Source organism: Melozone crissalis, unplaced genomic scaffold (assembly GCF_028551555.1).
Source record: "Melozone crissalis strain CALT ecotype California unplaced genomic scaffold, PUWL_Pcris_2 ptg000114l_1, whole genome shotgun sequence".
Classification (NCBI taxonomy): domain Eukaryota; kingdom Metazoa; phylum Chordata; class Aves; order Passeriformes; family Passerellidae; genus Melozone; species Melozone crissalis.
The window spans coordinates 759,630-783,383 of NW_026535891.1; the positions used below are offsets into that span (position 1 = coordinate 759,630).

Sequence of the window (23,754 nt, forward strand, 5' to 3'; positions counted from 1 at the left end):
CAACACATCCACCCCAGCCAGGCTGGGCTCTGGAGCAAAACAAACATTCAGGGAACAGTCAGGGGAGGAGAAGGAGCTGGACAGAGAGCCCCAGTGTGACACCGGGCCTGACACCATGCTGGCACCTGGCTCACCTCCGATGTGCCCGCGGCTCCAGCCCTGGCCGAAAGGACCCAGCAGCAAGCAGGAAGGTGTTAAAGTCCCCAGGACCAAGCTCTGAGGAACCACAATAAATAACCTCTGAGTAAACACAGCGGCTGCTCCCCATTCGCCTTCCTGTTTGCTTTCGCAGATCCGGGCTGGGACGTCCACTTCCAGCTGCTGGCCCCGGCCCGTCCCGGCGGAGATCCCGGTGGAGCCCCGGCACAGACACCGGCACCGGACCGGCCCTGGACAGGGGGCACGGCCTTCCCAAAGGGATTTATCCCCCGGGACACGCACTGATCCTGCCCCTGAGCCCGTTCCTGCTGCCTCTTCCTTCCTGGTTTATGTTTGTTTTGATTCCTCAAAGAGGAAATCCCAGCTCACCCAGTCCCCATCAGGGAGCCATGCTCACCTCTGTGCCTCAGTTTCCCCCTCTCTCCCTCCCTGCTCACCCAGCCCTGGAAAAAACAACAACAAAACAAAAAAAAAAGCAACGGGTCCCGATTCCTGCTTTAAGGGCACTTCTGTGCTTTAGCACGAACACAAAGGAGAGGGAAAAAACAACAACTCACAGCGAGAATTTGTGTCAGGAGCAATAAGGGGGTCCGGGGCAAGCCCTCCCCTGGCAGAGCAGCGCCGACCGCGGAGGCTGACAATAGATAAGGGGCTAAATTCGGCGCTGGGCTCCGGCCCCGGGCTCTGTAAGGCGATCGGGGTGGGGGAGTGAGTGCCGAGCTGTTTATTTGGCTCCAAACTCCGCACCGACACTGCAGCGTCACCCGTGTTTAAAATAGGAAGGAACGAAAAGAAGGAGGGGGGAAAAAAATAAAAAAAAAATAAAGAAAGAAATAAAAAGGGAGAAAAGTGCACGCACGCGTTGAACAATAACAACAAAATAATATAAAAAAAATCAAGAGAAAAGGAGCCGGGGGAGGGGGGAGTAATAAAAGGAAACCCAGTTGGGCTGGCGAGCCTTAAAGCGACGCCTGCCTTATAAAAAAAGAAGTTGCTAATTTTAACTCTCCAGTGGAAAGAGTGAGAGGTACTTACAGGAGACAGGGTGGCTGCGTCCTTCTCCGCGGCCGCTGCGCGCTGAGGGCCGGCAGGAAGCGCCGGCCGGAGCCGCCATCCCCGAGCGCTGCCCCGGCCCCGAGCCCCGGCGCCCCCAGGCAGCGCGGTGCTCTGAAGGGCACGGGCAGATGCGGAGGCAGCAGGAGGGGCTGCTGGAGCCCGCAGGGGGGAAGGGAGCGGCCGGAGCTTGCCAAAAAGCAGCGGCCGGGCTCGTTTCCTCCGGCAGCCCAAAGCCGGGCCCGGCCCGTGGCGAGCGGGCGCCGCAGGACCCCCGGGAGGCGTGAGGCAGCTGCTGGGTCAGATGACATTTCTGCGCCGACGTTTCTGACCAAGCTGGCTTTTCCCCAAGGGAAAAGGGCTTTGAAGACACGCTTTTATTCCCCCCCCTCCTCCCGCCAGTGGTAAAATAGCGGATGAGCTCAGAACCCAAAGCGCAGGGCAGTGCCGTGACCAGAGAAGGCCACCCGGCTCCACGGGGACTGCAAAGGTGACCTCCAACAGCTCAGCCACATTTCAGCTGCGGCAAACACAGCAGGCACCCACTGCCTCACCAAATTCAGTATTTCATATCCAAAAGGGTCAAGAGTGGGGATTTGGTTTCGTTGTGCCCGCTGGCTGGATTTTACAAGCTCTCCCTGGAGATGGGGATCTTGCAAAGAGATCCCACCAGGTAAGGTGGCACACTCACACCTCCAGGACAGTGGCAGCCTGGAAGTTGTGAACTCCAGTTGCCAATAAACCTCCAAGAGAACATAGGAAAGGGCTTAGAGAGCAGAGGAACAGACCTGGTGACCCAAGGGCTCTTTCCAAGCAGCTGGAAATCAGCCTCAGGATGCAAAATCTCACTAGAAGACATCCCTGCATGCAGGGCTGGACACGTCATTTACCGAGCGTGGCTGCAGCAAGACCAAGCCACCATCTTCAGGACACAAAAGAGTGGACTCAGTTAAGGTCACAGGCCCTAGCAGAGTCTTCTGTCACAGAAGAAGGTTTGCTGGGCTGGCCTCAGACGGGGCTGGCCTCAGACAAATGCCTATTGATGGCAGGCAGCGATGCTGCACGTCCAGGACGTGGCTTCACCGGGATTGAATCGCCCGGTGCCGCTGTCACAGCTCCCGAGGCTGGATCAATACTGCTCCTCTAATTGCTCAGCTCCTGTCACTTGCACAGCCAAGGGGACAAGTCCTAAAGCAGTCCCCAGAGATGCTGTTCCAAATCCTCCTCCCCGAGCAGTTCTGCAGTTGCAGCCATCACTGAACTGCTCCTCCTCGCTCAAAACTGTGTGCTGGCAGAACGAGGGCTCTGAGAGAGGACACTGCCAACCCAAACCCCAAGAATTTGTGTGAAACTAGAGAACAAGGAGCTGTTGTCACTGGTCAGAGTTGGGCAGTGATGAGGGGGAGAAGGCAGTGACAGACATCCTGCCACCGCCCACCTGCATCCGGGCTGGGGCACGGAATGTGCCCTGGCCTTGGGGTGTTTGGGAGCCAGGGAGGGTGCTGCCCTCCATGCACACCCCACAGCAGACAGACCCACTGTCCCAACACTCCAGTAGTCACTCACCACACCAAAACATGTTCCCCTTAGGTACTACGAATAGTCATTTGGGCCCAGACTGGATCAGAGCTGCTCCCACACCAGCCCCCAGAACGCTCCCAGAGCACTCAGACAGACCCAGCCAAGCCCTCAAACCTTCCTGTGCCCTGGCACACACCAAGCATCACTGAGACACAGCAGGGCCCTGCTGCTGCACTCCCCTGGCCCAGCCTGGGGAGCTGCTCTTGGTTCCTATCAGCAGATGAAGCCCTGGCTGCTGACCTTGCAGAGGACACAGTGATGCTGCCCCTGTCTCCCATCACCAGGCCTCCAAATAAATTACCTGCCCCCTTCTCCAGCACTAAAAGTCATCACAACCCCACAAAACTGCTCGCTAAGCAGTCGTGACAGAGCCCCCTCCGCTCAGGAGCTAGGGGTGTATTATTTTTAAAAATCTTTCCTTTTATTGATTTCACTCTCAGGTACAGAAGATGCATTTCATGAAACCATCGAGCCCTCATAAAGCAGCCCGCAGTGGTGTCTGTACCACAACCTCACTGCAGACACAGGAGACACAAACATTTACTGTAAGAGCAATAAACAGGCCAAGAAGGTTGAAAAGGAAAGAAACCCTGGACATGAGGCCCTCTCCCAGCAGCACCTTATTTTAGAGGAATGCAAGGGACAAAATAACAGCAGGCTTGGCCACAAGTCTTGTCCACACCGGGAGAAAACAGGGCAGAAAAAAAACCTCCTTTGCACTGATACACAGGGCTGTGTTGCAAAACACCTAGAGAACCCCAAATCAGTGCTGTGGCTACAGAGCTGTGCCAACTGGGGAAGTGAAGGGGAAGATGGGCACTGGGGAACAGCAGTGGCACTCAGTGCTGGGCACCACCTCCCTGCCCTGCTCTGGGGGCTCTGCTGCCCATCCCACACATCAGGACCCCCGTGTTCAGAGCAGGTGAGGGGTGCACAGTGCAGCAGGGTGTTCCCTGTGCCCTTCCTGCACCAGCCCTCCCTGGAGCAGGGCTGCAGGGTCTGCTTGGCACCACTATGGTGCCAAGACCCTTGAGCTGCATCCTTTGTGGGACCATTTGCAGCTCCCAGCCTGCAGCAGGGGACACACATAGCCAAGCAAACCCAAAGGGAAGGCAGGAACTCAGAGTTTGGGATTTGCCCCATACCTGCTATGCAGCCTCCTGCATCTTCTGCTCCTGGCAGGGATGAGCTGCAGCCACCGCTCCTCAATCCAACTGCAAAGACAAAGCAAGGAGCTGTCAGTGTGAGGGGACAGAAGTGGGGACACAGGCAAGGACAGGACTCCCCATGTGTCCCATCCAAGCACAGATGGAGGGAACAGTGAGGGGAGCCCAGCATCCCCTGCAGACCTGGCTGCAGGGTGCCCTCCTGCACTGCCCTGATCCTCAGCACCACTGCAAAGGCCATGCAGGCTGAGTGGGACCTGCAGGGATCCAGGGGCCCTGGGGCTGTGCAATGTGGAAAGCATCTCGGTGAGACCAGAGGGAAAGAAATTCAAAAGAGCTCAGGAATGAAACAAATCATAAACCAAGAATTAACATTAATGAGGGATGTGGCCCAGGCAGACAGCGTGGCCAGCAGAGAATTGCTCAAAGCTGAGGTGAACTTTGTGTTTTCTGGGAAGATTCTTATGCACATCCCACAAGAAAAAGCAGTGACCAGCTTGCTCAGACTGTCCCAGGGAATGCATGCAGCACATGTGGAGAATCTGCCGTGGCCCAGAAGGAAACTCAGCTCCTAAACTCATCCCACTCACACTGGGAGATGGGAGGAGACCCATGGGGCAAAGCCCAGAGGCTTCAGCTGGCCTTGTGCTGATCATCTACTGGTGGTCACAAACATCTGGCACTTGTGCAGAGCCCATCACCAGCACAGCACACTCCCATGAAGGGAACCGTGTCGCAGACATCTTTCATGAAAAATCCTTTCCTTAGGATTTTTCCTCCTGAGAAGCTGAGAGGAACAAAATGTAAACATTTATTATCTGCTGCTGTGGAATGCAACAGGTGGGTCCGTGATTGGTCTCATGGGGTTGTTTCTAATTAATGGCCAATCACAGTCAGCTGGCTCAGACAGAGAGCCCGAGACAGAGCCTTTGTTATCATTCTTTGCTATTCTATTCTTAGCCAGCCTTCTGAGGAAATCCTTTCTTCTATTCTTTTAGTATAGTTTTAATATAATATATATCATAAAATAATAAATCAAGCCTTCTGAAACATGGACTCAGATCCTCGTCTCTTCCCTCATTCTCATCCCCTGTGAACACGGTCACAGAACGATGCTGAACAAAAGGGAAACTGAGGCACAGAGCTCCCGAGCCGCAGCCTCACCCCAGCACCTGCAGCAGAGCGAGGAATTGTGCTCAGCTTTCCGGCGTCCTCATCCTCCGCTCCAACCACAAACCAGCCTTCCTCCCCCGGCCTCCTCCCCTCCCACAGCCAGCTCATTTCCTGCCATTACAAAATTCCCCCTGAACAAAGCTGGAGCCACGAGCGGGGCTGCCCCTTCCTCCCGCCGCAGGAGCCAAGCGCAGGGACACCCCCGAGGTGTGAGCGGCTCTCCAGCCCCAAACCTCCCAGAACTCGGGCTGGAGTCCTGCAAATGGACCAGGCACAGGATCCCCTCATCAGGACAGACGGACAGTCTGTCCTCCACAACGGGGAGCGGCAGGGACAAGGATGCGGGGCTCCTTGTCCCATTAAGCCCAGACCAAGCTGTCAGCCCCTCACGACCATTCCTTCATTCCCCTGAATAAAACAGTGTCCTGCAGAATGACTGACCCCTTGGGGACAGGGACAGCCACAGAAGTGCCACGGTGCCACGCTGCCAGCCAGGATGAGGGAAGTGCTGTTTAAGGCAAAGGCTCTCTCAGAAGGTTCCTAAACCTCCTCTTGGTGTCTGACCAGCTCCCACTGGTCTCAGCACTGCAGAGCCATGCAGGGGTGGTGGCAGAGCCATGTGGGGATTGGGGACCACAGGCTCCTAAACCTCCTCTTGGTGTCCCATTAGCTCTCTCTGGTCTCAGCATGCAGAGCCCTGCAGGGCTGGTGGCAGAACCACATAGGGATTGGGGACCATAGGCTCCTGAACCTCCTCTCAGTGTCTGACCCGCTCTCTTTGGTCTCAGCACTGCAGAGCCATGAGGGGACCAGAGACCAGAGGTTCCTGAACCTCCTCTCAGTGTCTGACCAGCTCCCACTGATCTCAGCACTGCAGAGCCATATGGGGATTGGGGACCACAGGCTCCTAAACCTCCTCTTGGTGTCTGACCAGTCCTCTCTGGTCTCAGCGCTGCAGAGCCCTGCAGGGCTGGCGGCAGAGCCACATGGGGATTGGGGACCACAGGCTCCTAAACCTCCTCTCAGTGTCCCAGCAGTTCTCTCTGGTCTCAGCACTGCAGAGCCATGAGGGGACCAGGAACCACAGGCTCCTAAACCTCCTCTCAGTGTCTGAGCAGCTCCCACTGGTCTCAGCACTGCAGAGCCATGAGGGGATTTGGGACCAGAGGCTCCTGAACCTCCTCTCAGTGTCTGACCAGCTCCCACTAGTCTCAGCATGCAGAGCCTTGCAGGGTGGGTGGCAGAGCCACGTAGAGATCAGGGACCACAGGCTCCTAAACCTCCTCTCAGTGTCTGACCCGCTCTCTTTGGTCTCAGCATGCAGAGCCTTGCAGGGGTGGTGGCAGAGCCACGTGGGGACCGGGGACCACAGGCCAGGCTGAGAGGAGGATGTGGCCAAGGCTGGCTCTGCTTTGGGGGGACTGGGGTCAGCTCCACAGCCCACCAGGATGCAGTGGGGGACGTGTGGCCAGGCCAGACCTCAGATGTCTGCACAGAGCTGTTTTCTCTCAGTGGGAGATGCTGCTAGACACACCAGGAATGTCCAGGATGCCCGTGGTGCCATGGGACAGCCAGCACAGCCACACAGTCACCACTCACAGACTCTGGCACTGACAGAGCTGCCCATGGCTGGTGGTGGGCAGCAGCCACATCCGGCTCCCAGAGCCCACCAGGCCATCAGGATGATGATTTCTGGATAACAGCTGACCCCACGCAGCCCTTGGCCGTGCCACAGTGCCCAGATGGTGACAAATAACAGCAGTGCCTTTGCTGACCCAATCTGAGCTGCCCTTGTAGGGCCAAGGTGGGGAACTCCAGAGGGAGCAGGATTGGGTTTGGGGTGTTCAGCCTGCAGATAATCCTGACATTGCAGGGTTGAATGAACAGGGACGAACAGCACACATGGTGTGACAGTCCTGGGATCCTGATCCTCTCCAGCCTGACAGCTTTAGAGCAGCTTCACACCCTCCCAAGCTGCAGAATCCACTGCTCTTTGGACCTGGTGGGACTTCCAGCAACAGCAAACCCCAGTGAACCCCCAAGTCCCTCTGACATTGCAGGATTGCAGCCCAGTGTCACCCAAGACAGGGATGAACAGCACACGTGGGGTGACACTCCTGGGATCCTGATCCTCTCCAGCCTGCAGCTTTAGAGCAGCTTCACCCCCTGCCCAAGCTGCAGGATCTGCTGCTCTTTGGACCTTTGGTGGGACTTCCAGCACCAGCAAACCCCAGTGAAGCCCCAAGCCCCCATTTTGCAACGTTCTGAGCTGGCACAAAGGAGCAAAGCCCCCACTCAGTGGCACTGCCAGCTGCCCTGTCTGTCCATGCTCGTCCTTTGCCCCTCCAAGAGAGGATCTGGCACTGCTCCCAGAACCTCTGGAGCATTTCAAAAGTGACCACTCGACCTGCACAGGCCCTGCTGAGGGGCTGGGGCTGGGTCAGGCCACTGGCCAGGGCTCACCCCACCACACACGTGCTTTCCAAACCTTCTCCTCATAAACAGAGAAGTGCTGCCCAGGGAAGGGGGGAAGTATTGTGTTTTCAAAATGCTGTTATTTTATAAGCTGAGGGGAAAATAAACACATAGGGGAGGGATGGAGGTGGCAAAGGCGAGTGAATTCCTGTTTCTGAGTGAAAAAAGAAGGGGAAAGAAAGATTGTCTTTAGATAAGACAATCTTTATGCCCAGCTTTGGGGCAGAAACGCTGAGGTGCTAACGCTGCTCCTACTTGAAAACCAAAGCTTTGGTTTCACCAAGTGACCAACCAAAATTCCTGAGGGCAGGAGAGCCAGGGGAACCTCCTGGGATCCCCGTTTGTAACTGATGCAGTCAGGCTGGCACAACCTGCCATCAAAGGCAGCAGGGAGCTGCTCCAACCTGCCCAGAAGGATCCTGGAGATGTGCAGGAATGGCTTTGGTGACTTCTCTGGGTATCTGCTCAGCTGATGCTCAGCACCCCCTGTGCCACACACAGCCAGTCTTTGCTTACACCCTCAAACACATTAATATTCCCACATATATAACTCCAAAAATTATTATATATTCCCATACACATAGCCCTCTCAAAATACACATATTCCCATATATGTAACCCACCAAATATATATATAAATTTGTATTATTTGTATATTTGTGTATATGTATATTTGTATATTATTTGTATAATTCGTATATTTTGTATTATTTGTGTTATTTGTATATATATAAATTTGTATTTGGGGTTTATCTATACATGTGGGAATATATATATATATATATATATATTTATATATTATATATATAATATATATTTATATATATATTTTATATATATTCCCACATGTATAGATAAACCCCCAAATACAGATTTATTCCCATGCATATAAACCCCAAATACATACAACCCCTGCCTACATCACACATACATATAATAACATAAAAGGCCCCCAAATAAATAACCATGGCCACTGCCATGGGGCGCTCCAAGAACACAGCTGGAAAGCCCAGGAGAAATGGATGGCTGACCCCACCCAAACACATAAATATTCCCACATATATAACTCCAAAAAATATCTACATTCCCATACCCAGAGCCCTCTCAAAATACACATATTCCCATATATGTAACCCACCAAATATTTTTTTTGTATATTTGTATATTATTTGTATTATTTGTAATTTTTGTATATTTTGTATTATTTCTATTATTTGTGTATATATACATTTGTATTTGGGGGTTTATCTATACATGTGGGAATATTTTTATTTATATATATAAATATATATATACATATTTATATATATTGCCACATATATAACTCCAAAATATATCTATATTCCCATACCCATAGCCCTCTCAAAATACACATATTCCCATATATGTAACCCACCAAATTTATTTATTTATTTATTTATTTATTTATTTATTTATATATTTGTATATTATTTGTATTTTTTGTATTATTTGTATTTTTGTATTTTTTGTATATTTTGTATTATTTGTATATATATAAATTTGTATTTGGGGATTTATCTATACATGTGGGAATATTTTTATTTATATATATATAAATATATAAATATATAAATATATATTCCCACATATATAACTCCAAAAAATATATATATTCCCATACCCATAGCCCTCTCAAAATACACATAATCCCATATATGTAACCCACCAAATACATATATATATATATTCCCACATGTATAGATAAACCCCCAAATACAAATTTATTCCCATGCATATAAACCCCAAATACAAACAACCCCTGCCTACATCACACATACACCAAACACCCCAAATAAATAACCATGGGGACTCCAAGCACACATCTGGAAAGCCCAGGGGGGATGGATGGACAGGAGCAGCAGCTCTGGGGCTGGAGGGGCCAAGAGGGAGGCGCAGATTGCGGAGGGGAAGAGCCCTGACCGCAATCTCTCCTTCCCCTTTTTTCACGTTTCCTCTAGCAACGGGCTCGGGGCTGCAAACATTTGGATGCCAAACCCGAACTTCCCCACCTCGGGCTGCCAACCCAGCCCCCGGCTCCTCTGCCAGGTGCTCATGGACTCCCACCTCAAACCAGGGAGACCCCAGACCCCATTTGCCAGAGCTGGGCCATGTCGGTCTCAGGGAGTCCCAACAACAGCAAGGAGCAGACAAAATGAAGAAAAAATAATTTAAAAAAAAGAAAGAAAAAGATAAAAGAAAGAAAAAGGACTTTCTTCATTTTTCTCCATTTCCCCAGTCCACGAAACTAAAGCATCTCAGCCATGGCCCAGCCTTCAGTTTGCCAATATCTCCAAGGTTTAGTTAGACCATTAGAGCATTGTCCAGTTGGGTTTCCTCTGGCTTGACACCAAGAGTTGTGAAGGAACAAACCGGGAGAGATCTCACTCCAAGCAGGAGCATCAGGCAGGACAGGCTGGCAGTTAAACACAGCGAGGAGCCCCAGCTCCCATCCAGTGGTGCCAGAGCCCCAGGGGCTGGAAAGGGGGACAGGAGGAGGGAATCCATCTCCAGTGGCACAGAGGGGCCCAGCAGGACAGGACAGAGGTGAGCAGCGCCCAGGAAGGATGGCATGAGCCCGCTGTGCCAGGGGCACATGCAGAGCGGGACCACCGGCACTGAGCTACTGCAAACCCCACAGAGGGATGCCATGAAGGCACCCCAGATCAAGGCAGTAGGAATAGGGGCTCAACCCCTGCTCCTCCAAACCTCACAGATGGATTCCATGAAGGCACCCCAAATCAAGGCAGGGTAGGAATTGTTGGGGTTCAGACCCTGCTCCTTCAAACCCCACAGAGGGATGGCATGAAGGCACCAAGATTAAGGCAGGGTAGGAATTGTTGGGGTTCACCCCCTGCTCCTCCAAAAAATGGAGGGATGGCACGAAGGCACCGCAGATCAAGGCAGGGCAGGAACTGTCAGGGCTCACACCCTGCTCCTCCAAACCCCAGATCAAGACAGGGTAGGAATTGTTGGGGTTCACTCCCTGCTCCTCCAAACCCCACAGAGGGATTCCATTAAGGCACCCCAGATCCAGGCAGGGTAGGAATTGGGGCTCACCCCCTGCTCCTCCAAACCCCACAGATGGATTCCATGAAAGCACCAAGATCAAGGCAGGGTAGGAATTGTTGGGGTCCACCCCCTGCTCCTCCAAACCCCACAGAGGGATCCCATGAAGGCACCCCAGATCAAGGCAGTAGGAATAGGGGCTCACCCCCTGCTCCTCCAAACCCCACGAATTTGGGCTCACCCCTGCTCCTCCAAACCCCATAGATGGATTCCATGAAGGCACCAAGATCAAGGCAGGGTAGGAATTGTTGGGGTCCACCCCTGCTCCTCCAAACCCCACAGAGGGATCCCATGAAGGCACCCCAAATCAAGGCAGGGTAGGAATTGTTGGGGTCCACCCCTGCTCCTCCAAACCCCACAGATGGATTCCATGAAGGCACCAAGATCAAGGCAGGGTAGGAATTGTTGGGGCTCACCCCCTGCTCCACCAGGTCACCCTGCAGCCCTGGCTTGGGGCAGGGGAGCTGGAGCTGCTCTCCAGGCTCCAGGCAAGGTCCCAGCAGCACAGCTGTCACTGCAAGTGTCGCAACAGCGGCTGCTGGCCCTGCAAGGACCACGGGGACATGAGGGGGCGTCGAGGAGGGGGGTGGTGGCACAAGTGCAACCGTTGGAGCCACCGAGTTTCACTCTGGCTGGCTGAGTTCCCCTTGGGCAGCAGAGATGCAGAAGTGAAACCTGCAGCTGTGTGGCCGTGGGGGCGGCCGGAGGTGCGGCGGGGCTGGGGGCCCGGAGCAGAGCCACGCACCAGCACACAGTGACCAAAGGCTGCTGGGGGACCTGGGCAGGCTGGGGAGCACAGGCACGCTGGGGTTTGCTCTGCCTCACAGCACCCATCTTGCGTCTGTCCTTGCTGCACAGCTGGGCCACATCTGGTGGGAGCAGGAATGCCCTGGGTGGGCAGGTACCCACAGCTGGGCAGGGTCCCTGCTCCAGGAGCCTGTCCAGGGGCTGGCACTGCTGCAGGACAGGGCAATCCCAGCCCATTGGGCAAGTACTGGGCAGCATGGAGTGATCCCAGCAGCAGCAGCACCTCCTAATGCAGGGAAACTGAGGCACAAAGAGGGTACGTGAACCACAGGGCTGAACACAACTATCTCCCAAACCCAAATTTCCTCCCCCCGGAGCGAGCCACTCACCTCCTCATCCCAACCTGCTGACACAGCAGCACAAAGAAGACCCCAAAACTGACTCCAGAACCCGCAGCACCCATCTTGTGTCTGTCCTTGCTGCACAGCTGGGCCACATCTGGTGGGAGCAGGAATGCCCTGGGTGGGCAGGTACCCACAGCTGGGCAGGGTCCCCGCTCCAGGAGCCTGTCCAGGGGCTGGCACTGCTGCAGGACAGGGCAATCCCAGCCCACTGGGCAGCATGGAGTGATCCCAGCAGCAGCAGCACCCCAGCAAGGAAACTGAGGCACAAAGAGGGGACATGAACCACAGAGCATCTCCCAAACCTCAATTTCCTCCCCCTGAGCAAGGCACTCACCTCCTCATCCCAACCTCCTGGCACAGCAGCACAAGGAAGACCCCAAAACTGACCCCAGAACCCCCAAGGACATCATGGGGGTCCCTATAAGAGCACAGGGACACCAAAATGTGGGTGCCAGTGCTTGCCCTCACCCCGGTGACAATGACAATACTTCAGGCCACATTGCCACCTGCTGGCACCAGCCCTGGGGGCTGAGAGCGCTGGCACCTTCCTTGATGGGGACAGCAAGTGGCTCTGTGCTGGGTATCAGGTCTGGGATGATGTCCAGTGAGGAGAAACCACTCCTCACTTTCCTGAACTCATTTTACCCAACTTCATGGCAGCCTGGCCATGCCATGCAACCCAGACCCACCCCAGAGGTGCTGAGAGGGGCTGTGGGGGCTCACAGCACCCACACTCTCCTGAAAGTGTGGTTTCAGGAGTGAAAGTGCTGCCCCAGGGCTGCAGGAGACTTCACAGCAGCAGGGAAAGCTGCTCCAATCTGCAGTTCCAGCTCCTGCTGCCATTTCCAAGGCAGAGATAAAGCAGAGATGGCACCACCAACTGTTTTGCCACCCAGACTCGCTGCAAACCTCTCCTGTGTGCTGCTGCCTCTCCCCAGAGGCCACAGATCCAATTCCCACCTCTCCCTCCTGTCCCGTGGGGGGACAGATCCTCTGCAGCCATCCATGCACCCAGCCATTCACGTCTCTCATCCCCACAAACCCCACCTGAGGCTTGGGGGAGTGGAAATGCCACCTGCACACATCAATAATTCATCCCTGACACTCTGTGGCCACTGACTAACACAGCCCCACATGCGTTACACCTCTCACCTCCCACTTTGGGAAGGATCCTGCATGGGACAGGTCACCAAGGACCCCACAGGAGCTGCTCCAGGCAGACACAGCACTGGGAACTGGCTCTGGGTGTCTCCACCCTCGCTGGTGTCCAGCCCCAGCTCTGGCTCTGTCACCCAGGTCCAAACTCCAAGGCCACGGGGTGAGGTGTGGCCAAGCCAGCTGAGGGAGACAATCACCACCACGGCCTTGCTGTGCCGTCACCTGAGCCAGGAACCACCAACCATGGGGAAATCCTTCATCGCCACAGCCTGGGCAGCTGCTCAGGGCACCACCTGAGGTCACTCAGCCTGGCCTCTCCCCGTGGAAACCAAACAAATGCGACAAAACTTCCAGCCCAACCTCCCTGCTCTGACAGGTGACAGCAGCTCCTAAAACACCTCTGAGCTGCAATATCTGACATGCCGGGCTGCCAGGCGAGCCCCCAAAATCCCTTCCAACAGCACTGCAGAGGCAGAAGGAGGAGGTGGAGAAAAACCTCCAGCTGCCCCTTGCTGCTGTCCCCCATTCCAGCCTTTGTAACCTGTTTGTAAGGGCAGCTTGAGGAGGAGAGGGAGGAGAGGGAGGAGAGGGAGGAGAGGGAGGCTGCTGTCAAACACCAGCACTGGGAGGCTCACACTTCATTCTGGGCTGTGCTGTGACTCCTCTGCTGTGTCCAGAGTGGAGCCCTTGCTGCTGTCCCTCATCCTGACCCAGCCCTGCTGGAAGCTGGGAGCTTTTTGTAACCTGGTTGTAAGGGCAGCTTGAGGAGGAGAAGGAGGGAGGCTGCTGTCAAACACCAGCACTGGGAGGCTCACAGTTCATTGTGGGATGTGCTGTGACCTCTCTGGTGTGTCCAGAGTGGAGCCAGACATTATTCATCCTGTTTTCTTCTTCAACAGCCCCTCCTGCACCCTGCCAGCAGTGCCAGCCATGGGCAGCAGCACCACCAGAGCAGCTGGAAAATCACCTGGCACCGACATGAGCTGAGGCAGAGCCAGGGCAGCTCGGCCTTGGGGAGCACAAAGTGTGCAAACCCTGACCCCTCACACACACTCAGAGCCTCGTGGTCGAGCACAGATCTTTGCTGCACCCAGAAAAGCAGGTGGCACATCCTGCTGGAGCAAGGCTGCCTCTGAAAACCCAGCAGGGAAAAACCTGAGCCGGAGACAAAATCATCCTCGGGGTTACAAATCGCCCGGTTCAACCCTCAGCTCCCTTCACATCCTTGGCAAATCTCTACTCCCCAAACTTCAGACCCACTATTTAAAAAAAAAAAATTAAAAAATCACACAAAAAAACCCCAAAAAACAACCAAAAAAAAAAAAAAGATTGAAATATTTCTCCCCAGCGAGGTGCAGAGAAACACACATTCGGTGCCGTCGTCAGCAACTCCTACACCACCCCCCACGTTCACCACTGCAAGGGGGGAGCAGGAGGGGGTTCACAGGCACCTACACTGAAAAAAAAAACGAGATTTCTGCCTAATTTGGTTAATCAGCCAAGCGAGCAGCATGGATCCATAGGAGACTGTCCTGCGTTCCCTTCGTGGGGCAACAAAATCTCTGTGGCCAGTGCAAGCATCACCTCCCTGTGACAGAACCATGATCCTTGGAAAATTCCAAATCCCAAATGCTGCTCCCAGTTTGAGCATACTGGTAACAGCAAATGCAAAAAAAAATATTAAAAAAAAATTTTAAAAAGGGGTTTATTAAGTCTTGGAATCACCAGAAAAACTCATAGTGCTGCCAAAGGGGATCATGGATCTCAGAATCCTCGGTGATTCTTCCCCTCAAAACCCTTCAGAGGTTAAAGGAAAATTCAGGGAAGGGAAGGGAAGGGAAGGGAAGGGAAGGGAAGGGAAGGGAAGGGAAGGGAAGGGAAGGGAAGGGAAGGGAAGGGAAGCAGCTCACTGGCCCAGAAGCCAATTACAACAAATGGAAAGTGTTTTGCTTTTTAATCTCCTGGTTTTTTTAGCTAATCTCTCCTTTGGAAAGGGACGATTGGCTCAGCAGCAGGATGCTGCCAGGGGAATACAGCACGTGTGGAGTCCCAGCTGGAATGGAAACTCAAGCCCTTGCTCTCCAATCCTGTCCTTTTGGGGTGGATTTATCCTGGTTTTGTCTCAGAACAAATGTACAGGGGCAGAGAAACAACAGCAAAACTTAGGGAAACTTCTGACCAGGGGATTTTGCTGTGTTTCTGTCTCTCTTTTCTGAAGAGGGGAGTTTTCTCTTTTCAAAATACTCTTTTCACTTTGAGTTTCTCACCAGTTTGCACAGGAGGATTTGGAGGTGGGAAAACCCTCCCCAGCTGCTGCAGACCCTTCTGCTTCTCTGGGCTTTGCCCTCCTTGGAAGAAAACCCAAATCCTGCTCCTCACCTGCCCAGAGATTGGGTAATCACAGAATTACAGAATCATTTCAGTTGGAAAAGGCCTTTAAGGTCAAGAAGATGATCCTTTTCCTGCTGCAGAGGAAGTTCCATTCTGGGGAAGTCCATAAAAACGAGAAGTTTTAGAACTGAAAAGGACCGCACACACCCAAAAATGAGTTTGTTTCCTTCTCCTGTCCTGGGCAAGACCTCAACAGGATCCAGCAGAAGGGGAAAACCAGTCCAGGAGAGACAGAACCCTCCTCATCCACCACCGCTGGACAGCACACAGAGCTGGGAACCAGCTGGAACCTCCTCACCCACCCAGACTCTCCCAAGCACGTGGAGAGCCAGAGGAGGGAGGAGGCCCTTGGATGCCATCCCCAGAGCCCATAAATTACAGCAGGGAACAGAACTGCATTTGCCCTATTTCTTATCTGCTTGGAAATTGCGCCGCTTTCCCAGCTGCAAAGGCAGCTCTGTTCCCAAGAATTTCAGCAAAGCCATGACCTCTTTCCAGGATCGTACAGTATATGGTGGCGGGGAGCCAGGGCTAATTATAGGCACAGGAAAAGGGGAGAGAGGCATTTGGGAAAGCTCTACCTTCCCAGCCACAGGGAGGGAGTGGGGCAGCACAGCCACAGCCAAGCCCCTGAAAAAGCACCCCAAAGGGCTGCCAAAACCAGGCAAGGAGAGAGAATCCCAGGATTTCACTATCCTCGTTTTCTGGAAAGGTGAGGAAAGATGGAAAGATGATGGAAAGATGAAAGCCAGCATAAATCTTATATCTCAATAGTTCACAATTCCAGGGTGTTCTGGTGGAGAGGGGAAGCCCCTCGGGGGCAGCAGGACAGGTACAGCACCACCCCAGCCCCAGCCAGAACCACTCTGTCAGTCCCACACCTGGAATCTGAGCAGAGAATTCCCTGTAGAGACCCCATCTCCAGAAGGTGAACATTGCCACAAGCTCCTCACTGTGCCCTGGGGCCCAACCAGAACCTGTCAGTCCCACACCCAGAATCTGAGCAGCAGAATTCCCTGCAGAGACCCCATCCCAAGGAGGTGAATGACACCACAAGCCCTTCACTGTGCCCAGTGCCCCAGCCAGAACCTGTCTCTCAGTCTCACACCCAGAATCTGAGCAGCAGAATTCCCTGCAGAGACCCCATCTCCAGCAGGTGACAATGCCACCAGCTCCTCACTGTGCCCTGGGGCCCAACCAGAACCTGTCAGTCCCACACCTCTAATCTGAGCAGAGAATTCCCTGCAGAGACCCCATCTCCAGGAGGTGAACGATGCCACCAGCCCCTCACTGTGCCCCTGTGCCCCAGCACGACCTGCAGAGATATTTAATTCCAATACAGAGATTCTCCCCAATCTGGAGGCAAATAAACCTGCATTAATTTCCACCCCAGCCAAGGCTCTCAGGCAAAGCCACGAGAAGAGTTCACTGTCACTCACTGAGCAATGTCACAGGAGCCACCTCCCTGCCTGGACCCAGTGCAGAAGTGGACAAGGACATGGTGACACATGTGCCCACGAGACCTTCCAGCAGGGAGGAGGCCGGGCAGCAAAGTACAAAACAAGCAGCAACTCTTTTAACCACCAGGCTCCTCTCCAGAGCCACGTTTCTGCACGAAACAAAACCCGGGCAAGGTAAAAATCCCACCCAATGTTTTTCTTTGAGGAAGGAAAAAGAAAAGGCAGGAACCTTCTCGCTCGCCGCAATGGTTTTCATTTTCCACCGAATGAACTCGAGCCGAGCCTCTGGCTGCCGGCAGATCCCCTCCTGCCTGCTCACTGCCTGTGTGCTTGTGGGAATGTGTGGGTGTGTGGGTTTTGTTTTGCTTTCTGCACCGCTCTGCAGACCATCTCCTGCTCCTGGGCCAGCGCAGCCTGCACGGCTCAGCCCAGCTCCATCACCCAGCACGGTGGGCATCCATCCCACTCTTCAGCTACACCCTCCTCCTCCTCTCCTCCAAGGGCTTCCAGAAACATGGCCTGCAGGTATCCCAGCCCTCAGGGTGCTGCAGAGCTGTTGGCATTGCCAGTCACTCTGAGAAGGTGCCCGTGTGGAGGGGAGAGTGCAAAGTGCTGGCATGGCTGTGCCCCCTGGGACAGGGGACAGCAGCACCAAGCAGGGCACCAGCACAGCCTGCAGTGGGAGAGCAGCTTTTACTGAAGGAAGGAACCTGCCTGCCCATGCTGGTCCAACTGATGCCCTTTTCTAATGCTCCTGTGGCAGAGGGAAGGGGGATCAGTGCACACCCTGCTCCTGGTGAGACCCTTGGCATCACCTCCTGCCAGCTTCCAGGGTAACAACCCCAGCTAAAACCCTGCCCTTGGTGCTGCAGGTGCTCCCAGAAATGACCTAAAGCAGCCTGACAGTGGGAGAGCAGCTCTCACTGAAGGAAGGAACCTGCTGGCTCCAACTGATGCCCTTTTCTAACACTCTCGTGGCAGAGGGAAGGGGGATCAGTGCACACCCTGCTCCTGGTTCTCCTGCCAGCTTCCAGGGTAACAACCCCAGCTAAAACCCTGCCCTTGGTGCCGCAGGCGCTCCCAGAAATGACCTAAAGCAGCCTGCCAGAGGGAGAGCAGCTCTCACTGAAGGACAGAACCTGCCTGCCCATGCTGGCTCCAACTGATGCCCTTTCCTAACACTCCCCCATGGCAGTGCACACCCTGCTCCTGGTGAGACCCTTGGCATCACCTCCTGCCAGCTTCCAGGGTAACAACCCCAGCTAAAACCCTGCCCTTGGTGCTGCAGGTGCTCCCAGAAACAACCTAAAGACTGACCAAGCCTTGATGCAAACCAAAACCAGCACTTTCTATGTGACAGCCCCCCTTCCCCAGCCCCAACACATCAAGGAATGGATGGGAAGGCAAACAGAAACAGAAACATCCCCACAGCTCACACCAAAAACCAGCACCCAGCCCAGCCCAGCAGCAGCACAGAGCAGACACCCATCCCCACAGAGCTGAGCCCACCTGGCTGGTGCTGCTGGCACATCCTGGAGGAGGCTGGGCCAAGGCAGCCCCATCCCTTCCCTTCCCTTCCCTTCCCACCCAGCTCGGCGGGCGCCGCCACGCACGGCTCAGCCCTAACGGGATAACAAGCTCACAATGAGATCCTAATGAAGGATTAGCGAAATACAGTTTAAAGAGATTAAGGCTGGGTGCAGCACTGAAACTTTTTTATTTAATTTTTTTTCCCTCCTGAGAGCCCAGCAGAGGTGAGACACAGATTAGAGCCAACATGGATGGAGCTGGCATTCGCCGCTGACTCGGGATGGTTTTCGCATCGCGTTCGTGCAAAGAGGGGCCAGGGCTGTAAAAAGGATGGAGGAACACACAAAAAACGGCTCGTGGCGCCTGCAAGCCCTGCCCAAGGCGCTTCACAGCCAGCCAGAGGCTTCCTTCATGTCTCCCCTCCCACATCAGTCCCTTCCCATCTGCATCCCAGCTGCGGCCGATGCTCTCAGTCCCGCTCATAATGACTGTTGATGTTATCCGCCCAAGCCGGAGCCTTCCAAGGAGCCCCAGGGAAGCAGGTACTCAGCTCTCATTCAGGGAAAGTTATTAATAGTAATTTCTTGGCTCTACACAAACAGAGCAAGAAGTCAGCCCTGGCCTGGGAGAGCTTGGCGTGACTGCCAGCCCCACGTGCTCCGAAAGGTCAGGAGTCTGGTTCGCCCCCAAATCAAACGAGGATGTTTAAAATAGAAGGCAACACATCTGGGGTTGCTTTTTGGCTTGTTTTGACCACTCATATTTTTTTCTTCAACCACCAACGCCACATATTTTCTCCTCCTGAGAAAGGGCAACGTGACTGTCGCCCCATCACGGGCACCCAGGAGTGGGAATTTGTTAAAGCAGCCCCAAGAGTGCAAAAATGCCCAGGGGGAAATGGGAGAGCAAGGCTGGTGCTGGGGGCAACTGCTCCAACCCACCCCTCACTTCAGCCACACGACAAGAGGGAGGCGGGGAGCTGAGAAACATCCCTGTTGAGAGACTACAAAACAAATCAAATGAAGATGTTTGGAGCAGATCCAGATGTTTATTAGTGACGCACACGGAGGTATAAATAATTATCCGGTAGGAATTTTGTTCACAGGCAGCTCTCCCTTATCTAATCAGATCTCAGTGCGACATGGCCCCGGCCTCCCCCTGCTTAAAAAGTCTTGAGAAAACCAGATGCAAAAGAAAAAAAAAACCTCACTAGGGGCACCAATTTAATCCCATTAATCACTGGATACTGGGAGCAGAGCTGCCAGCACTCAGATCTCATCCAGGCACAGCTTAAGGGAGGATTTTTTCCTCCAGCAGGAGCACTGGCAGAGGGTCAGATCCTGCACGAGGGTGCAGAGCAGGGCCAGGAGCTGAACCCTCACACCGTGCCCCGTGTCCAGCACCAGGCAGGGGTAAAGTGGCATCTGTGGGGACAGGAGCCACCGTGGCATTGGCTGGGCCCCTCCACAGCAGCGCACAGAGAGCTGCACAAACTCTCTCCTGTAAGAAACCAAAGTGCTTAAAATATAACTGGCCAACAAACCCCTCCCTTGTCCGGCTGCGTGGTACCGAGCGGCCTCTCCACGCCCGGACACTGCAATTACCTAAAAATAAATGGACCGCAAACCTCAAGAGGCCAAATGGCTGAGGGGGACGAGGACAGCAGGGAACGTGCCCCAGCAGCACCGAGCCTGGCTGGAGGGACCAGCAGCCATGAGCAGCTCTCAGGCACCACCACGAAGCCCAAGCCAAAGGGTTCACATGCAACCAAAAAACAGGTCGAAAAAAGGCTTTATTTGCTCAAAAAGCACCACCTGAGCTGATTTTTCCTGGCCCTCAGCATCACTTAGCCCATGGGAGGTGCTGGCCCAATGAGCTGCACCACCACCCCCCCCCATCAGCAGCCCCTCACACTGCCAACCCCCCCAGCACTGGAAATGCCAGCATTTCCCATGGTTTTCCAAAAATTTCACCAGCCCAACCCACCAGAGGAGAGGCTGCAGAGGGTTTTGCAGTGGCCAGAGAGGAGCAGTGTTGGAAACTTACTGTAGGAAATTGGCCGCTCGGCTCCAGCTCCTTGTCCCTACTGGTGGGAAAGTCTATAAATCTCTAATAAAGAAAAAAAAAAAAATCCCCTCCCATTTTATTCCTTCTCTCTCTCCCCCCCTTCCAAAGGATTGCGAAACCGAGAGGGCAGCCAGGGCTTGGATTCGCAGCATTTCTGAGTTCCTACAGAGTCTGGGCTCCCTGCCACCAGCAACAGCGGCTCTGGGGGTGTGGAAAAAGGGAGGAAAAAAAAATAAAAAGAAGAAGAGGAGTAAAAAAAATATATTTTAAAAAGTCCTGTTTATTTTGGGGGATGAGAGGGAAAGCTTGCAGTGCACAAAGCGGGGTGGAGGGGGAGCAGGGCTCTGGCATTCCTGCAGGCACCACACGTTGGGGAATCAAAAGGGTTTGGTTCAAACACCTCAATATTGGGTGGGAATCCTGAGCTTGCAGAGGATGCTCTTTCCCAGAGTGTACATGGGCAATAAGAAGGCTCATTTAGAGGGAGACAGCACCCCCCAGAGCAGCTGGAGCCCCTTGAGGGCACCCATGGGTGCCAGTGGCAGCTCTGCCCTGCCCTGCCCTGACGCGGCCCCGGTGCTGTAAGGGGAATTACTGAAGACAGGCTGGAAGAAAAGCCTGCTCCAGCCATGACCCAGATTCCCCTCCAGCCTGATCCCTCACTGAAGTCATAATCCTTGGAGGGCTTCTGGTCTTTTTTTTTTTTTTTTTTTTTTTAAATACATCCCTGAGCGTTGCCATGGTGACGAGGGGGATGCTATAATTTCAGCATTATAGACTTCAGCGCGAGAACAGGAGGGAGAAGGTGGTGGAAATATGGATGAGTTGCACTGGTAATGCGTTTTTAGGGAAAAAAAGAATTAAAAAAAAGAAAAAGAAAAGAAGCAAGGCAGCACCTTGGCTTGGGCAGCAGAGGCTGGAGGAGCAGGCTGAAGGGATGCAGGGGATCATGGAATCATGGAATGGTTTGGGTGGGAAAGGACCATAAAGGTGTTCTCATTCCAACCCCTGCCATGGTCAGGGACACCTTCCACTAGACCAGGTTGCTCCAAGCTTTGTCTAACCTGGCCATGGGGCAACCTAGACAACCTCTGCCAGGGCCTTAGCACCCTCAGAGGGAGGAACTTCTTCCCCATACCCCACCTAACCCTGCCTTCTGTCAGTGTGAAGCCATTCCCCCTTGTCCTGTCACTCCAGGCCCTTGTCCAAAGTCATCTCCAGCTCTCTTGGAGCCCTTTAGGCACTGGAAAAGGCTCTAAAGTTTACCTGGAGCCTGCTCTTCCCTGGAATGGGGACCTGCTCTGGTGCCTCAGCCCCACTTTGGGGCATCGCTGGCACAGCAGCTTCCCTGGGCATGGGCACTCCAGACCCTGCAGAGCTTTGGGGGATGCAGCTGCCACCCTGCCAGGACGCAGCAACAAGTCCTAAATCCCCCCAAAAAAACCTTGTGGAACACAAGGTTCCCCTGAGCACAACCACCCTGTTTTGGGGTGGCCTTAGCCCAGCCCTCCACAGCTCAGCACGCAGCCGATGCCAAAACTTTGCAAAGAAGCAGCTCCAAAAGAGCTGCCCTCTCTTTTTACCTCTATTTCCTACCACCTTTCCTTTCCACCTGCAGGTCCCCAAGGTGAGCAGCATGTGGGAGAACCCTGTGCTCCTGTCCAGCTCTCTGTTGGAATAAAACCCAACACTGTTCATGTTTTTGCAAGGATATGAGATAGCTCTGGGTGTTCTTAAGGTCACACCACCTTGGTTCAGCCCTGGGGCTGATGTCTGTGAGTTTTCAGGCTGGCAGGTGACCTGTAACCCCACAGGATGGATGAACCAGGAACCCACCTCTGCCCATGAGATACCTCTGAGTGTTAAGGTGACACCACCTTGGTTCAGCCCTGGGGCTGATGTCTGTGAGTTTTCAAGCTGCTAGGTGATCTATGACCCCACAGGAGGGATGAATCAGGAACCCAATGGCTTCAGCCCCCTCAGACCCCAGGGATTTCAAGCTCTCCTGTGACACAGAAATAGCAAAACTGTACGAACAGAAGCCCAACCAGCTTTAGCCACGTTTCTACCCCACTGCCGGGCACTGAACCGGCACCTGCTGTGACGAAAAATTTCCGAAAGACGCACAAATAAAAATAAAACCATACACAAACAGCTCTGCCCAAAGGCAGCCCAACCAATGGCCCATGACCCCATCACAAGAGAGACGGGCTGCCAGGGACTCACGGAGTCCCAAAGGAAGCCACGCTGCCCCTGGGGATGCCAGCTCCACACCATGCACAAGGGGAGGTGACAAAAAGCTCTGGGGTGGTGCGTGGCACTTGGCACTGCATCCTCTGGTCGTGCTGCCTGCACCCCTCAGCCTCTCTGAGGGGTGGGAGAGGGATCCTGACCACAAAATCCAGGTGGTCAGGGGCATTGAGATATCACTGTCGCACTGTGCCTGGGCACAGCTCAGTGAGGATCCTCGCTGGGACAAAAGGATCTCCTGAGCTCCAAAAGCCTGAATAAAACCACAGCACATCACTGCTAAAGTGGGAACTCCAGTGTGGGGTGGCAGCATGTGCCAAGGACCCCCTGCAGCACTCAAGGTGCTTGCTCCTCACTGCAAAAAATCTTGTATAACCTCGGTGGAAAAAATACCGTGACTGTTTTGTTTCCATGCCTGAAGGGGAGCCAAACACCCAAACTACCACCTTCAGCATCCGACCTGTCAGGCCTTGGGCCATCAGGGCGCTTTCAGCAGTGCCCCGAGCTCCAAATTTAGCCTCGAAGGTATTTATCTCTGAGAAGCTAAAACCAAAGCTCCATTTGCATAACAAAAAGACCCCGATGCTCGCTGCAAGTGCTGCTGGCAGGGCAGAGGACATGCAAAGCAGCCTCTCTCTCCAAGCAAAGGCGCTGAAGGTCACCCCGGCAGATGCTGAGCTCACCTCAGTGGCTGGTCCTCTCCACTGGAAAGGACAAGGCAAGAACATCTTCCCCTAAGGGAAACATCTTCCCAACCTTCCCACTTCCACCTCGTCCAGTTGGTGGAAGTGGAAAGGAGCAGCTCTTTCCAGCACAAAGGCAGGTGTGAAATCCTGGATAGAGCACACACTCTCATCTGGCCCTACAGCTGAAAGACCTGAGGGCAACTATCAGGGCTTTTCCAAACTCTCTCAATCTGTGCTGAGAGCTGGGCTCACCATTTTCCTCTCCTATGTACCCGTGGCTGGCACAAGGACAGGCAGCTTCGTCCCCTCCGGAGCAGTGCCCATGGGGAAGCAGGAGGAACCCAACCCTTGGCCTTTCTCCAGCAGC

At 53.8% G+C, this 23,754-nt stretch overlaps 1 protein-coding gene across 2 annotated transcripts in view; it reads right to left on the reverse strand.

Annotated features, from left to right (window-relative positions):
• Positions 1-23,754, reverse strand: part of MEF2D (myocyte enhancer factor 2D) — a 94,716-nt gene that overhangs the window by 62,680 nt on the left and 8,282 nt on the right. For both annotated transcript variants that reach the window (XM_054292817.1, XM_054292816.1), the window contains exon 2: positions 3,939-4,007. The gene's annotated coding sequence lies outside the window, so the exon portion shown is untranslated. The remainder of the gene's footprint in view (positions 1-3,938; positions 4,008-23,754) is intronic.